Source organism: Amblyraja radiata, chromosome 36 (genome assembly GCF_010909765.2).
Source record: "Amblyraja radiata isolate CabotCenter1 chromosome 36, sAmbRad1.1.pri, whole genome shotgun sequence".
Taxonomy (NCBI): Eukaryota; Metazoa; Chordata; class Chondrichthyes; order Rajiformes; family Rajidae; genus Amblyraja; species Amblyraja radiata.
Window position 1 is genome coordinate 17,749,522 of NC_045991.1, and position 16,503 is coordinate 17,766,024.

A 16,503-nucleotide genomic window follows, 5' to 3' on the forward strand; every position below is an offset into this window, starting at 1 on the left:
CAAAAACAATCGGGATGATGAAACCACCGATGTTTGCCAGCACAGCTAGAAGGCAATATCCATACCGAAGGGGAACTGGTGAAGGAACAAGTCGCTCGTACTACACATACAAGATATGGACATACAACCCCAGGACGTGGAGGTCATGGTATTTCCACAAGGGGCAAGGTACAAAAAGTGACACCAGTAAACTCTGAGGTAGGTGGCTCTGGTTCTGAAAGAAACATATCAGATGTGTCATACTTAAAAGTGGGGGTAGGTTACAATTATATTTTTTTAATGGAAACTAATAACATCTGATGCATATATACTGCCAGTACTAAGGGGTTAGAATTAATTTTACCAGAATGAAAATCCCCCTACACAACAAACTCCAAAAAGAATATTTCCTTCTCTAAATAAGAGATGAGAAGAATTCAAATAGAAATAGAGATTTTGTGTAAAAAAGGGGTAATAGAGAAAACAATTATCAAAATCCTCAGTTTGTATCTAGTATTTCTCTAGAACAAAAAAAGGATGGGGGTACTAGAATCATTTGGACCTCACGTCTTAACTCTTTTGTGCAGTATAAATATTTCAAAATGGAGACTTTTACTAATAGAAACATAGAAACATAGAAAATAGGTGCAGGAGTAGGCCATTCGGCCCTTCGAGCCGCACCGCCATTCAATATGATCATGGCTGATCATCCAACTCAGTATCCCTTACCTGCCTTCTCTCCATACCCCCTGATCCCTTTAGCCACAAGGGCCACATCTAACTCCCTCTTAAATATAGCCAATGAACTGGCCTCAACTACCTTCTGGGAGAGATTCCAGAGATTCACCACTCTTGGTGAAAAATGTTTCTCTCATCTCAGTCCTAAAGATTTCCCCCTTATCCTTAAACTGTGACCCCTTGTTCTGGAATTAATTTTGCAATTAATTTCAACAGAATGCTATATGGCAAGCATAGATCTCCAAGATGCACATTATACTGTTGCGGTGCATGTGCAACATCGCAGATATTTGAAATTTGTCTGAATATCTCAAATGTGGCAGTTTAAAGCATGACCAAATGGATTGACGTCCGCCCCCAGATTGTTTACAAAACTGTTGAAGTCAATTTTAGCATTGTTAAGAACACAAGGCCATTTCATAATGGCTTATTTGGATGAAATTTTAATTGTGGGAGATACTGAAGCCATGGCAACAGCTTCAGTTTTAAAAAGTAAACCTCACATTTCAAAGTATCTCAAGGGATTTGTCATTCATTCAGAGATATCCAGACTTATACCTAACAAAATAATTGATTACTTGGGGTTCACTATTAATTCACACCATATGACAGTGAGCTTACCCAAGGAAAAGAAGCTGCAATTGATTGAGGGTTGTAAGGAACTAATTGCAGGCAAACAACCATAAATCAGGCAAGTGACTAGTCTGCTGGGTGAGTTAATTGCGTCGTTTCAAGCTGGGTCCACTGACAACTATCAGCAATTGCAGAGAGCTAAAATTGCAGCATTAAAAAGGACATGCTGGACATTTTGATAGACCTATGCAATTACAGAGCACAGCAATTGAGGATATAAAATGGTGGATTAAAAATGTGGATTGATCCTCCAGGAAAATAATGATTGAATCACGAGCTACCATTTTACAAACAGATGCAAGTGCACTGGGATGGGGAGCTGCGGATGCCATCTCAAGCTGTGGAGATAGATGGAATGCAGAGGAAGAACCTTTGCTCGAGACACATGGCATAAATTATCTTTTAATTACTAAGTGTATTGCATGGGTGAAAGCCCTTGCCGAAAGGTACAACATTGCATGTACAGGTTCAGATTGACAACACTACGGCAGTGGCACATGTCAATCACATGGGTGGAATCAAGTCAGAAGCATGTGACAGATTGGCAAACATGATTTGGCACTGGTTCATTGAGAAAGATATTTGGCTTTCTGCAATTTACCTACCAGGTAAATTCAACATAATTGCAGATACTAGGTCAAGAAATTTCAATGACAACACAGAATGGATGTTAAATCGTTATATTTTCCACAAAATTGTGAAAATATTTGGGAAACACCAGGGGGTAGACGAGTTTACATTAAATTGGGGTGGAATGTTTGTATGCATTTCCTCCCTTTTGTCTCATCAATAGGTGTCTACAGAAGATCAAACAAGATTATGCTTCAGGATTGTTGGTGGATCCAGATTGGCCCACACAAACATGCTATCCATTAGGGTTAAAAATGGTGACTGGACCCATTATGGATGTCTTTAGACAAGAAAACCTACTTGTGCACCCTGTAACTGGTGAATTTCATCCTTTACATGATCGTGTTGATTTATTGATTTGCAGATTCTAAAAAGTACCTAGAAGCAGTACATTTTCTTACATTAAGAAATGGGAACAGTTCTTCAACACAACATTTTCTTACCACACTGCAGACGTTTCAGATGTTGTAGAAATGTGTCAAAATTACATTTTGATGATAATTTAAGCTAAAGTGTGATCAACAAGCAAGGAATGCTTTGTCTGCATACTTATCGAGACCATCGGATCATCAAGTTCTAGGATCACATCCTTTGACTTGTAGATACATGAAGGGCATATTTAATGCTACTTAGGGATTGGGATGCCATCTCAAATTTGTCGTTAGACAAAATTACGATATAAGTAGTCATGTTAATGGCTTTAGTATCAGCTCAAAGAGTACAAACATTACACAAGTTAAGGATAGACAGAATGGGAATGAAAACAGAGGAAATTACATTCTATGTCTATGACCTGCTAAAACAGAGTAGACCTGGAGTCTCGGGTGTAAATTGATTTTCAATTTATCCTGCAGATCAAAGACTTTGTGTAGTTACATATTTAAAATACCCCATTGAGACTATCAAACGTCTTACAGGTGTAGAAACTGGATTATTCATCAGCCATAAAGCCACACAAAAAAGTGACAACACAAACAATTTCAAGATGGCTGAAGAAGGTGCTATTGGATGCTGGAATTGATACTGACAAATTTAAACCTCATTCCACCAGGGCGGCAGCAACATTGGCGGCCAAGGATGGGAAAATGAAAGGATGTTGCACAAGTATTATCACAAATAAATTGCAGACCCTGGTGTATTTGGTGGTACTATTTTGAATTCGGTATTAAATGTCTCTAGAGATTAAAATGGGACATAATGTTTTACCATAAAATAAACCATTAATTAATTAGTATGATGGTTTGCATGTTATTGACTGTTTTTCACTCATAGAGTCAAGCAAAATGCAGTGATACGCCGGAACCCAATCTACGGCCTGAAATCACAGAAGCTTTAAAATCTTCAAGTAGTCACTTACGTGACTCCGAAGTAAAATAGTAAGATTAAACGAGAACTTACCAGTTTGAAGTTTGATCTTGATTTTGTGAGGAGTTACGTCGAGGGACTACGTGCCCTCCGCTCCCACCCTAATAAGATCAAAGGTAAGTTAAGTTTGTATCACGAAGCTTCGGAGTATATGATCTGTGATTTCACACCGCTGCTTTGATGTTTGACGCGCGTGCGCCTGGACGGACTTCTTCACGTAGTTCCTCGACGTAACTCCTCATAAAATAAAGATCAAACTTCAAACTGGTAAGTTCTCGTTTAATCTCACTATTATCTCTATATTCTATAATATAATAATGTAGTCTCTATTTTACTGAACGGCCAACATTTCTGGCAGTTATGGCTAAGAAAGAACAGCAGATGCTGGAAAATTCGGAGGTAGAAAATTATGGAATTGCGTAATAACTGCCTGCAAAGAAAGACAAAAATGCTGGAGAAATTCAGCGGGTGAGGCAGCATCTATGGAGAGAAGGCGACGTTTCGTCAGATTCTAGACCCGAAACTTCACCTATTCCTTCTCTCCGTAGATGCTGCCTCACCCGCTGAGTTTCTCCACCATTTTTTGTCTACCTTTGCAGGCAGTTATTACGCAATTCCTTAACTTGAAGTAGCAAACGTGACCTGGCTAACTTTGTTTATTTAAATCACTGAAACTAATCCAGCTAGAAAACGTTTTCTACCCCATTCTTGTCATCATTGGTGCTCCTGGTAAGCCCTTTATAATTCTCTGCCGATATTTCACCTAGATTTTACTGTTAAAAATAGATGGGCTATTACTTATTGCTTGAGTATCTGGTCGAATTATTGACACCGAAAATCTAAAATACACAATCGCTTCTCATTCACTCCTTGCGTACGAGGGCAATTTTTACGGAGGCGTTTTTACCTACAAATCCACGCGTTTTTCGGATGATGGAAGAATCGGTACCACCTGGAGGAAATGGACGCGGCCACATGTAGAACGTGTAAGATTCACACAGACAGGGTTGGTCTCCTGTCGTTCAATGCTCCATGTTCTACAAGTGTTCTATGTCCTGTGATGGGAACTGGCTATCATCATATAATTAGACATGAGCAATTAATCTATCGATTTCCCTTCCACGGAGAGAAAGACGACCTATCATACAATGGGTAGGAAACGTGAATTATCTCTGGGCATGTACGGGCCGGTCGTCAACCAGTTAGAACACGTGTTCTACCTTATCCTTGTCACCATTGGTGTTCCTGGTAAGCCTTTTATAATTGTCTGCCTATATTTCGCCGTCTCTGCCTTGCTGTTAAAAATAGACGGGCTAGTACTTGTTGCTTGGGTGACTGAAACAATGATTGACACCGGACATCTAAAATACACAATCGCTTTAATCTATGGCCGGTAAATCCAGTGCCGTGTAGACAAGCACATTTATTCTATGTTAACCCAGTGTCTCATTCACTCGTTGCGCGCGAGGGACAATGTGTACGACGTCGAAATTACCTACAAACCCGCAGGTTTTCCGGGTGAGGGAAGATTCGGTAACACCTGGAGGAAACTGATGCGGGCACATGCAGAACGTGTAAGATTCACACAGACCGGGTTGGTCTCTGCTGGCGATCTATGTTCTATATTATACAAGTGTTCTATGTCCTGTGATCGGAAATGGCTATTATCATGTTATTAGACATGAGCAATTAATCTATCCATGTCCCTCTCAAGGAGATATAGACAACCCCCTGCCAAGGGGTATCTGTTAATGGCCTCATATTTACCGGTTCTGTCGGTCGCCCAGTAATTTATATTTGCCCGTAGATGTTATGTGACACCAATGTGCAGCTGGTGCAGATGCTTCTGTGTACATTAGCGCTGTTCACAAAACCAGGACTGTGATAAGTCTCCATCGCCAAATCGGAGCGGACTGATATCGAGTTGGACGAATACAAACCGTCCGATATAGAAGGCGGCAGGTTCGGCCCATCTAGCTTGTGTCGTAATCAACGGCTGATGTTCGTTTACACATGCACTTCTGGATTTCCCTAAAGTTTCTGCCAGAGGCCGATTCACTGCAGACAAGGTAAGAGTATCCGACCAGCCAGCAGTATTTCGCAAGTAGAATGACATCAGAGTTCCATCCAAGGACAACAGCTCGTGCTTCTGTTTCACAGCATTAGTGACCCGGGTTTTATCCCGACCTCCAGCGTTTCCCGGGTGGAGTTTGTACATTTTCCTCGGGACCACGTTGATTCATCCATCAGGTCTAGTTTCTCCCGCATCCTAAAGATCCTGGAGCTCTGCTGCCGTCGTTCAACCCGTCCTGGTTTGAAGGTAAACTGGATTTTGTAATTGTTCCACTGCTCTGAAACAGGTATGAACGGGTTATACATGACCGGGCGGCCTAGGTGTGCCGGTGAACTGTGACCATGCTGTATCAATCAATCAATCAATCAATCAATCAATCAATCAATCAATCAATCAATCAATCAATCAATCAATGGCAAGGTAAGGCAAGGTATTGAAGGCAAAGGCTTTGATGGCAAGGCTTTGGCGCAACGAAGGCAATGCATTAAATGCAAGGCAAGCCATTAATGGCATGGCATTGAAGACAAGGCAAGACATTGAATGCAATCCATTGAAGTTAAGGGAAGACATTGATGGGAAGGCAAGACTGAGCATTGAAAGCAAGGCAAGGCATTGAATGGAATTCATTGAAGGCGAGGCATCGAAAGGCAGGAAGACATTGAACCAATCAGTCACGCAGGCATGCCAACGTGAACACGGGTAAAAGGTGCAAATTCCACACAAACAATAACAGTAACCAGTATCGATCCTGCGACGCTGGAGCTAAACAGGAAGCAGCGTTACTGCTCTCAATTTCCTTTGATGGAAAACGATGATAAAATGGTACGCGTTATGAAGCAAATCCGGTCATGTTAAAACAGGGGCGTTATTTGGATGCACCATTCACTTGCGCATCCTAAAATCAGTATGTGATTGATACCGAGGAATGTCCGGGTGGCCATTCCCCTGCCGAACACCTCGATGCGAGATACAATATCATATAATCCACTCACTTTCGAATGGTGATGTGTCAAATTAACGTGCTCCTGCAACATTAAAAGATGGTCATTGGTTTTAATTTCGTCTGCTCCACAGCTAACCTGTTGGAAATCGTCATTCTCTCCCGGGGAAAGTGTGGTCTCACCAAGTGCATCGCCCGCTACCTTGTGTCCATGGCCGCCGCTGATCTAATGGTTCTGATCTTCTAGGTAATTCTTTCAGAGATGTCAGGTGCATATTATCCGTATTCATTCCTCAACTTATCTCACATTTGTAAGCTGCGTATTTTGTTTAATTGTATTTCCATTGATTGCTCTGTCTGGCTAACGGTGACTTTCACCTTCGATCGATTTATCACTATTTGTAATCAGAGTTTACGAGCTAAATATTGCACTGAGAAAACTGCGGCTGTGGTGATAACAGTAACGTGTATATTGAGGATTATTAAAAATGTTCCAGTGTATATTTACCTCGCACCTCTATACATAATTTACAACGTGGCTTGGTACTGTTGTGTACCATCAGAGGTCTACACCACACCTCTAGGGGCAGCACTTTCGGTCATGGAAACCATAGTAACCCCAGTGGTACCAATGTTACTAATTATTCTACTCAACGCCCTGACAATCAAACACATTATACACGCTAATAGAGTGAGGGGTGGCGTCCGACAGGACAACAAAGCCGGGAGCGGCGCAGATCAAGAGGTGGAGAACCGACGGAAGTTCATCATTCTATTGCTGGCCATATCCGGTAACTTCATACTACTGTGGATGGTGAACTTCGTGTGTTTCATGAGTGTAAACTTCCTCGACGTTCATCTTTTAGGGTCAGATTACAACGACCCATTCACAATTGCAGAACTGTCCGGATACATGCTGAGGGCCCTGAGTGCTTGCACCAACACTTTTATTTATGGGGTGTCCCAGAAAAAATTCAGGGAGGAATTTAAATACGTGATTAAGAGCCCATTCGTTTTGTTGGTCAAATCAATAAAGTGTCCGTAATGTCCCGGTGAATCTGAAAATTCCTTTCGAAATCACGTCTTCTACGTTGCGTTATTGCATCTTACTGTGCGAGCGGCCGTTGCGACCTCCCAATCATTGCCGAACATCAGGATAACCGCGTCAGTCAATTTAACCGACGGACGCCCATTCATTGTATCCGAAGATAGACACAAAATGCTGGAGTAACTCAGCCTGACAGGCAACGTCTCAGGAGAGAAGGAATGGGTGATGATTCCGGTCGGGATCCTGTCTTAAGAATGGTCTGGACTGAAACGCCACCATTCCATCTCTCCACAGATGCTGCCTGTCCCGCTGAGTTACTCCAGCTTTTTTTTTGTCTATCTTCCGTTTAAATAAGCATCTGCAATTCCTTCCTAAATATTCAATGTATTCATTTGAATTGCACTCAAATGACCACTGATGCTACAACAGCCCGGCGTCAACAGGGCCGGATCATGGAAGCTTTTTACTCTGTCAACCAATAGCGTGGTTGGGATGTCGAGGAGATCTTGTGGCGACGATATAAATCCCCGCGGCGGCAGGGAGACCATGCGAAATCCACCCAGCATCAGAGGGCAGAATCACGAGGAGGAGTCTTCAGGTGCAACATCCGCAGGCTGATAATGGGGTCTTTACAGAACTAACCACGTTCACATCATAGCAATTATCAGGATAGATATCTTGCTAGAATTACATCTGCAACTAATTATGTGACGGGTAATTTACTGCAGAAGGGGCGGCACTGCCAATGCAGCTGCGGCTCGCTTGCAGTCCGTCTGTTTTTTCTTTTGTTGTGTTTTCCTTTGCCTTGTTAGATGTATGTTTTAGTTTAATTTTAGTTGTGTATGTGTGGGAGGTGGGAAACTTGTTTTAACCTTTTCCTTCAAGGGGATGCGACCTTTTCTTTTCGTATCTCCGTCTACGTCGCCGTCTGCACTGAGGCCTAATAGTGGAGCTGGCGGCCTCCAACTGGACCTACCTTGACGCTCCGGAGGCAGAGCCCGGACTCACCATCGCGAAGTTGGCCGATTTCGGGGCTGTGGTGTCGCTGTCGCTGCGGCCCGACTTCGGGGCCCCGGAGGCTTCGGCCGCGGGTCCAGTGGACGACAGCATCGGGAACTCGCAGGTCCCAGGTTGGTGACCGATTCCCCGGAGCTCCCACAATAACAGCCCCGTCCACTGGACTGGAGGGTGGCAGCTTGTTCCGCCCCGGGCCGCATAGTTTGAATCGGCCCGTTCGCGGAGCTTGGATTCGGCCGCGGGGCTTACCATCACCCGGCAGGGGGCCCAACATCGAAAGCCTGGATCGCCTCAACGCAGAGGGATAACAAGGAAGGAAGATAAAAGACTTTAAGACTTTTTGCCTTCCATCACAGTGAGAACGTGTCTGAAGATTCACTGTGATGAATGTTTGTGTTAAGCTGTGTTCATTGTGTGTTCTGTTACTTTATTTTCTGTCATGACTGCAAGGTACCCAATTTTTTTCAAAATATATAGTTTGAATGAAAATAAAGGAATCTCACCAACTTTAACCCAGATACCTGCAGATGTTCGTTTACGTAAAGAATGCACAATATGCTGGAGTACATCTGCGGGTCAGGCAGCGTCTCTGGGAAACATAGATTGTGACTACAGGAGATGGTTAATACCGAAGATTGACACAACATGTTGCAGAAATTCACCAGGTCAGGCAGCATCTCTCGACAACATAGATAGGTGACATTTGTGGAATCTTCTACAGACCGAATAAGGTTTCCGACCCGAAAAGTGACCTATCAGTGTTCTCAATATGTGCTGGTGATCAGCTGGGTTAATCCAGCGTTTTGTGACTATCTATAAATAGGTGAGGTTTCGGGTCGGGACCCTTCACAAACACAGTAATTTCCTGACATACAGTAGGATCACAAATAACCAATTTCACTCTAACCAAGGTCAAGGTGAAATCTGGCGGCCCGGTGGAAGAGCAGTTGGCTCGCACAGCCAGATGTTTAGCCACATTGATCACTGATTCATTATTATAAACACTCCGCGTGTAACCATTGGGTCACCGGATATATACAATATGTAGATGCTTTGAATCATTATACACGCCTGGTACTCTCAGTGTTTCGCAGTATGTACTGTTAAGGCCCTGAAGTAACGGACTTCTTTGATAAATTCAAGACTGCTCGTTGAGACGAATCTTTCTGTTTGCCATTATGAGCTGTCAATCAGAGCGCAAATGGGTCCCAGGTGAAAGTGAGATTTGGGTTACAGTTTAAAGAGGTAACTCCGTCAAACCTCTTACATCCCATAACGTCTAAACTGGGCAGCATTCTGTCCTCGCCTGCACCCTCTCCAATGGCTCCCCATATTCCCTGTACTTATCATAACTATACGTAAAGCTACAAATTGTGAACGGCCTGTGGTTGTTTGTCCTTCCAACGTACATCATAGAAACACAGAAATATAGAAAATAGGTGCAAGAGTTGGCCATTCGGCCCTTCGAACCTGCACCGCCATCATGGCTGATCATCCAACTCAGTATCCTGTACCTGCCTTCTCTCCATACCCCCTGATCCCTTTAGCCACAAGGGCCACATCTAACTCCCTCTTCAATATAGCCAATTAAGTGGCCTCACCTACCCTCTGTGGCAGAGGATTCCACAGAATCACCACTCTCTGTAAAAAACATCACCACACAATTGTCAGCATTATCTTCTACCTGCCCCAGTTCAGCCATTTTACCAAGTGATCAATATCATCCTGCAACTAATAATTATTTCCTGACTAAACCATAGCATCATTTTTGTAGAAACCTGTAGATTCACTGATCATATCCCCCTGTGCTCATATGCAAAGCATAACAGCAATAAGGGCGCCAATCTGGTCCTTCTCACAAACAACTCGACATGGTTTTCTAATCAATAAACAAATGACAAATGACTCCTGAGAGTGGTGGGAGCCTGGAACGCACTGCCATGTGAGATGGTGGAGACATATGACAACGTGGCATTGAAGAGGCTTTTGGATATATTCATGTTCATGTTCAGGAACACGAGATTGGTTTATGTTGTCATCATGTTCGACAGTTAGGGTGGAAGGGCCTGGTCCTGTGCTATCCTCCTCTGTCTTATATGTTTTATATAGAATGGTGGTTCCGAGAGAATATTGAGCTAAAGAGGGTCTTCAATGTGAAGGTGTACGGACATCTGTATTTGGAGAAAATCCTTAAAATATATTCCGTTCATGATCGTGGGTTGTGCTCAATGTATTGTTAATCAGAATCAGCAATATGTGTGCTCTTGCAAATCGTATCATTGGCCCACTGGGATTACAGGCGGCAACCAAGGTCCATTTAAATAAGATCGCTTCTGTTTCGCGGACAGATGTGATAGACATTGATGATGTTTGAATATTCATTATGAAACAAATGATTCGTAAATGATATTACTAGCTATGTTACAAAATTTTGAGATTTAAAAAATCAAGTCTGCAATTTATCCCATCAGATAAACAATAAAAATAAGTTTAATTTGACACCTGATTCACTTTCATATCTCAAGTATTTAAAAGGTTATGGCCATTTTCATACTCGGAAATTAGCATCTTGTTCCCTATTGATGTTCTATGGACATAACAAAAAAGCTGTGATCGTGGACAGTCAAAAGCCCATAACTTTCTTAAAAATTAGGAGAACTAAATGACATTGTCAGTTATCATAGATTGAAGCATTCTGAAACAAATATAAAATAATCTTACTTGGATAACCTGAAATTGAAGCATATAATTAGTTAGTTACCTAATTGTAGCTAATTCCAAACTTCAATTACTAGATCTAAACATCTATCCATTTCTTTTTTGTTTTTGTTTTTGTTTATTTTATTAGAAGTTAATACAGTACAAAACAGTACAGTGGAACCTAATTTTAGGTGCCAACTATGTCATACCGTAATCCATTCTATGTACAACCTCTAGTTTTATGTTATGAGCAGGAAGTAAGCAAGACAAGAAAAAGAAAACAATAGAAAGGGGAAAAAGTGGAAAATAGATGGTAGAGAATAGAAAAACGTGAAGTGTGTATATAAAAAAATAAATAAATACAAAGTGGAAAGTAGAAATAGAAGAGAAGGCCCCTTAAAAGAGAATTTTTCAAATCTGTATTCGGAGATGTAGATCTATCCACGTCATGAACTGAAATCAGCAATCCTTACGGTACCGATGCATCACATGATTCCAAAATGTCGATGAAAGGAGACCAACTCCTTAAGAATTGGTCATATTTATCTATTAGTCGGAGTCTCATTTCTTCAAGGCGTGCTATGTCCATCATATTACTAATTCACATTTTAACAGTTGGTATGGTTGTATTTTTCCAAAATGTAAGTATCAATTTCTTTCCAATTATTAACCCATAATTAAAAAAAACATTTTGGTCTTTATTTAAATTGGTATCTTCTCCTATTATTCCAAATATAATCCATTCCGTTTTGGGTTCTATTCTTGACTTGAAAAGCTTTGTAAATATATCAAATATATCACTCCAAAATTTATTCAACTTTGTACATCCTACAAATGAATGTTTTATATTAGCGTTTTGAAACAAACATTTATCGCATCTGGGAGAGACGTTTGGATAAAACTTATTCAACCTCGTTTTTGAATAATATAGTCTATGTAATAATTTGAATTGAATTAAATTATGTCTTGCATTAATAGAACAGTTATGTGTATTCATCAGATACCTTTCCCATCTATCCTTCGAGATCTTTATCATTAGCTCATGTTCCCAATCTTCCCTTAGTGCTTCTGTTGAGGGTGATTCTCTATTTAATATATTATTATAAAAGTATGATATTAATTTTTGTGAATCAGCCTTAATATTCATTGCTTCTTCTAAAGGGTCTAAAAATATAGTTTGAAATCTATGTGTATATTTCTTCATAAAGTCACATACCTGTATGTATTAAAAAAATTGGTTATCCTTCAGTTTAAATTTTAATTTTAATTGTTGAAATGATAACAGTTTGCCCAATTCATACATATCCCCTACTTTCCTAATCCCCAGTCTATCCCATTGTTGATATGTGTTGTCGATGAGAGAAGGTTTGAATGCGGGGTTATTCAATAGTGGGGTTAGTACTGATAAATTATTTAATTTCAAGGATACTGTTATTAGTTTCCAAATTCTTATTATATTGTGAATAATTGGGTTCTTCTTATATATTATATTATTCAATTTTATCGGTGAGAGCAGGATCGTTCCTATATCATGCGGATAGCACTCCTCTTTCTCCATTCTTATCCACTCCAACTGTTGAGTGGAACTATCCAGCCAGTACATTATGTTCTTAATATGCACTGCCCAGTAGTAATACATAAAGTTAGGTAATGATAAACCCCCAACTTCTTTAGATTTGCACAAATACTTTCGTTGAATTCTATGTGTTCTGTAATCCCATATAAAATTAGTGCTGGTGGAATCTAGTTTTTTGAAAAAATATTTTGGAATATATATTGGGATCGCTTGAAATAAATATATTAATTGTGGTAAGAAAGTCATTTTTATAGCGTTAATTCTACCTATCAATGCGAGCGGAAGCGTTTTCCAAAATTTAATCGTATCATTCAGTTTATTTAATAGTGGTATAAAATTGGCACTATATAATGATTTGTGTCTTCTCGTAATTTGAATACCCAGATACTTGAATTTTTCTGTTGAAAATTTGAAGGGGAATTTTAGTAAGTGTCTCGAATCCTGTGGTTTTAAAGACATAATTTCGCTTTTATTCCAATTTATTCTATATCCTGAAAAAGCTGAATTCCTCAATTAGTGTTAATAAGGTGATTAACATTCTTAAATAGCCTAAGTGTTCAAATAATATTCACAAATAATTCACAATAAAACATGATTTTTAAATCTCATTTACATTAATTTATAGGTCAAATGGAAGGAATTTAGTGTTCAATTGCTGTAAATTAAAGTCCATTTAAATCAGCTTTCTAGTGGAATCCTGTGAACGCGCTGGTTAATGTTTAACCTACTATAACAATTAAATAAAGCTCTTAAAACTAATAATAGCTCAAGCGAGGGAATCTTCCAGCGATTATTCGTTAATAATTAACTAGGCTGAAAAAACTCGATTTGAACAGCCTAGGGAAAATCGCGTTTTAAAACCGCCCACTCTAAATGGCGCCAAAATCGAGCACACGGGCTGGGACAGATTTTCAGCGACGCTTCAGGTACGTTTTGCAACATACCTAATATTACTTTTCGCATAGACACGGTGTTGCAGTAATTCCGGGCGCATCCCTGGGGAATATAAATATGCGTCATTTCGGGTCAGCACCCCAACTCAGACTGGTTGGGAAGGAGGGGGGCGAGGAGCTGGGAGAGACGTGGGCGGGGGCGAGGAGCTGGGAGAGACGTGGGCGGGGGCGAGGAGCTGGGAGAGACGTGGGCGGGGGCGGAGAGCTGGGAGAGACGTGGGCGGGGGGCGAGGACCTGGGAGAGACGTGGGCGGGGGCGGAGAGCTGGGAGAGACGTGGGCGGGGGCGAGGAGCTGGGAGAGACGTGGGCGGGGGCGGAGAGCTGGGAGAGACGTGGGCGGGGGGCGAGGACCTGGGAGAGACGTGGGCGGGGGCGGAGAGCTGGGAGAGACGTGGGCGGGGGCGAGGAGCTGGGAGAGACGCGGGGCTCGCCAAAGCCGGGCAAGTGACAGGCGGATGCAGGTTGACGGTGGTTTTGGTTGGCGGATGATTGAACAGAGGCCAAAGATGAAAATGCAAAAGGCGTGACAAAGAGATAAGGAAAGATGATCATTTGCACATTTTGCCTCGAGTAATAGACAATAGTGTTGCATTACGACCTCATTTCGCAACTTGAACGCCCAGAAACGAAGGAGTTTTCAGAGAATGGCAGACATTGTCCGCAGCATCACAAATGCAAATTATCGAGGGGATCTCTGGGAGGTACTGCCTCAAAAAAGATACCCGCTATCGTGAAAGACCCTCGCCATCCTGGCCAGGCTCTCATTTCAATCCAACGATCGAAGCATGAAATCGTGCCCGCGTGGTTCCAGGATAGCTTCTTCCCAACAATTCTATTGTTTTGTGTATTTCGTTTCTGGCCTTGTTAGGCTGCTGCAAGTAACAATCTCCTTATTCAGTTGTCGGTTAATATGACCATTGAGCACGTTTCACACTTTTGACACACTTAGAAAGCAATGATCTGACTAAACTGACAGCACATAGATGCGAGCGAAGCGAGGAATTGAATGCGTGAATGGAATTGAATTGAATGGCGTTGAATTCTGACAACTCGGAAGTTATACAACGTTTCAGGAGTTAAATAGAAGTCGGACATCAACGGTAAATGTAGGGACCGCAGAACAATTGGTGAACTGAGATCCAGATGGATATAAGTTCCTAGTTGTCTGACTTCGATGACTATTTCCGCTCTGTTTTGATCATGGGCAAAGACATGGAGATATCTGGTCAGTTAATGTAAGTGTCTTGAGGACAGGACGAGAGAGAGAAGTGAGAGAGAGAAGGGAGAGACAGAGGGGGGTGGAGAGAAGAGGGGAGAGAAAGAGGGAAGGGGAGCGAGAGAGTGAGGAGGGGGAGGGGGGGGGAGAGAAGGGGGAGAGAGAGAGAAGGGAGAGAGAGGGGGAGAGAGAGGAGGGGAGAGAGAGTAGGGGAGAGAAGAGGGGAGAGAAAGGGTGAAGGGGAGATAGAGAAGGGGGACAGAGGGGGAGAGAGAGCAGGGGGAGAGAGAGAAGGGTGGGGGGAGAGAGAAGGGAGAGAGAAGGGAGAGAACAGGGAGAGAGAGAGGGGAGAGAGAAGAGGGCAGAGAGAAGGGGGAGACGAGAGCGTGGGGGTCATTTCCCCACAACAACCATAGATGACTGGGCAATCTGAACCCAAGCTCCAAGTTGTACGCGGCCGAAGGTGCGCATCCCTCGGGACAGCACCACTCTCCCACGGCCACACTCCGCGGGCTGCGGGTCGGGTGGAACGGATAGGCTGTGGCCCGAGCATCAAAAATGTGTCTAGAAATAGGATTTCGTGACCCAAGTTACCAAACTACATGACATTTTTACATATTGTGCAAACATATTTATATAAATCACCCCTGAAACTCGATATGAAGAAAACTTGCAAATTTTTATTAAATTAGAGAAAAACCGGAAAAATGTCGGGAATTTTTTAGTCCAATCAAAGCACGTTTAACATTGAGTTGTCTGCCAGTTGGCCAATCACGAGCTTTGTTTCAGGCTAGAACACAAAATGGCTGAGGGGGCTTCACATATTCCGGTTTGTTGTTCTGTGGAATAAATGTCGTGGAAACTTGCAGCAGGTAAGTGTATTTAGTGGGAAAAGCATTAAAAAGGCCGAAGAAAGTGATGCGAAGTGGATTAAAGTGCAAGAAAGCCTTCAAAATCCATGCTGATGTGCTGGAACACAAAGAAGGCCCCCATGAATCAACTCTAACTGAAAAGTAAGACTAAAGTCTGAATTTATGAAAATCTATCTGTATGGACTTTAATTAATTGCACCATTTTATAATGTAAATAAATTCATTCATTCATTCATTCATTCATTCCTTATTCATATATTCACTCACTCACTTACTCATTCATCCATTAATTCATTCATGAAATTGAGGGCCTAAACTATAACACAGTCAATTAAACATTGTCACTAATGCCAGCCTGTTGTAGAGTAATAAGTCTTTAACAGCTAATCTCGGAGCTGCCTGCGAAAACTTACCGGGAAAAAGTGCTCCGATCGCGGGGCCTATGTACTCGCGGTAAAGTGAAGCCACGGTCTCAATTAATAAGCGGCCGAATCGCGATCGCAGAGCCGCGGATCATCTCCGCGGGCGGGCAGGGGGGGAGGCTGTACATAGTGCCGTCTGTAGCGGTAGTTTTCAGACCCCGATAACGGGAGAAAAACGGAGGGATATCGATCGCTATTTACCGCGAGTGCCTAGGCCCCGCGGTCGGAGCACTTTTCCCCGGTACGTTTTCGCAGGCAGCCCCGAGATTAGCTGTTAAAGACTTATTCAGTGGTCCAGGCCGTTCTCGCCAGGTGATGTTGTCCGGCGTCGGGAGAGTC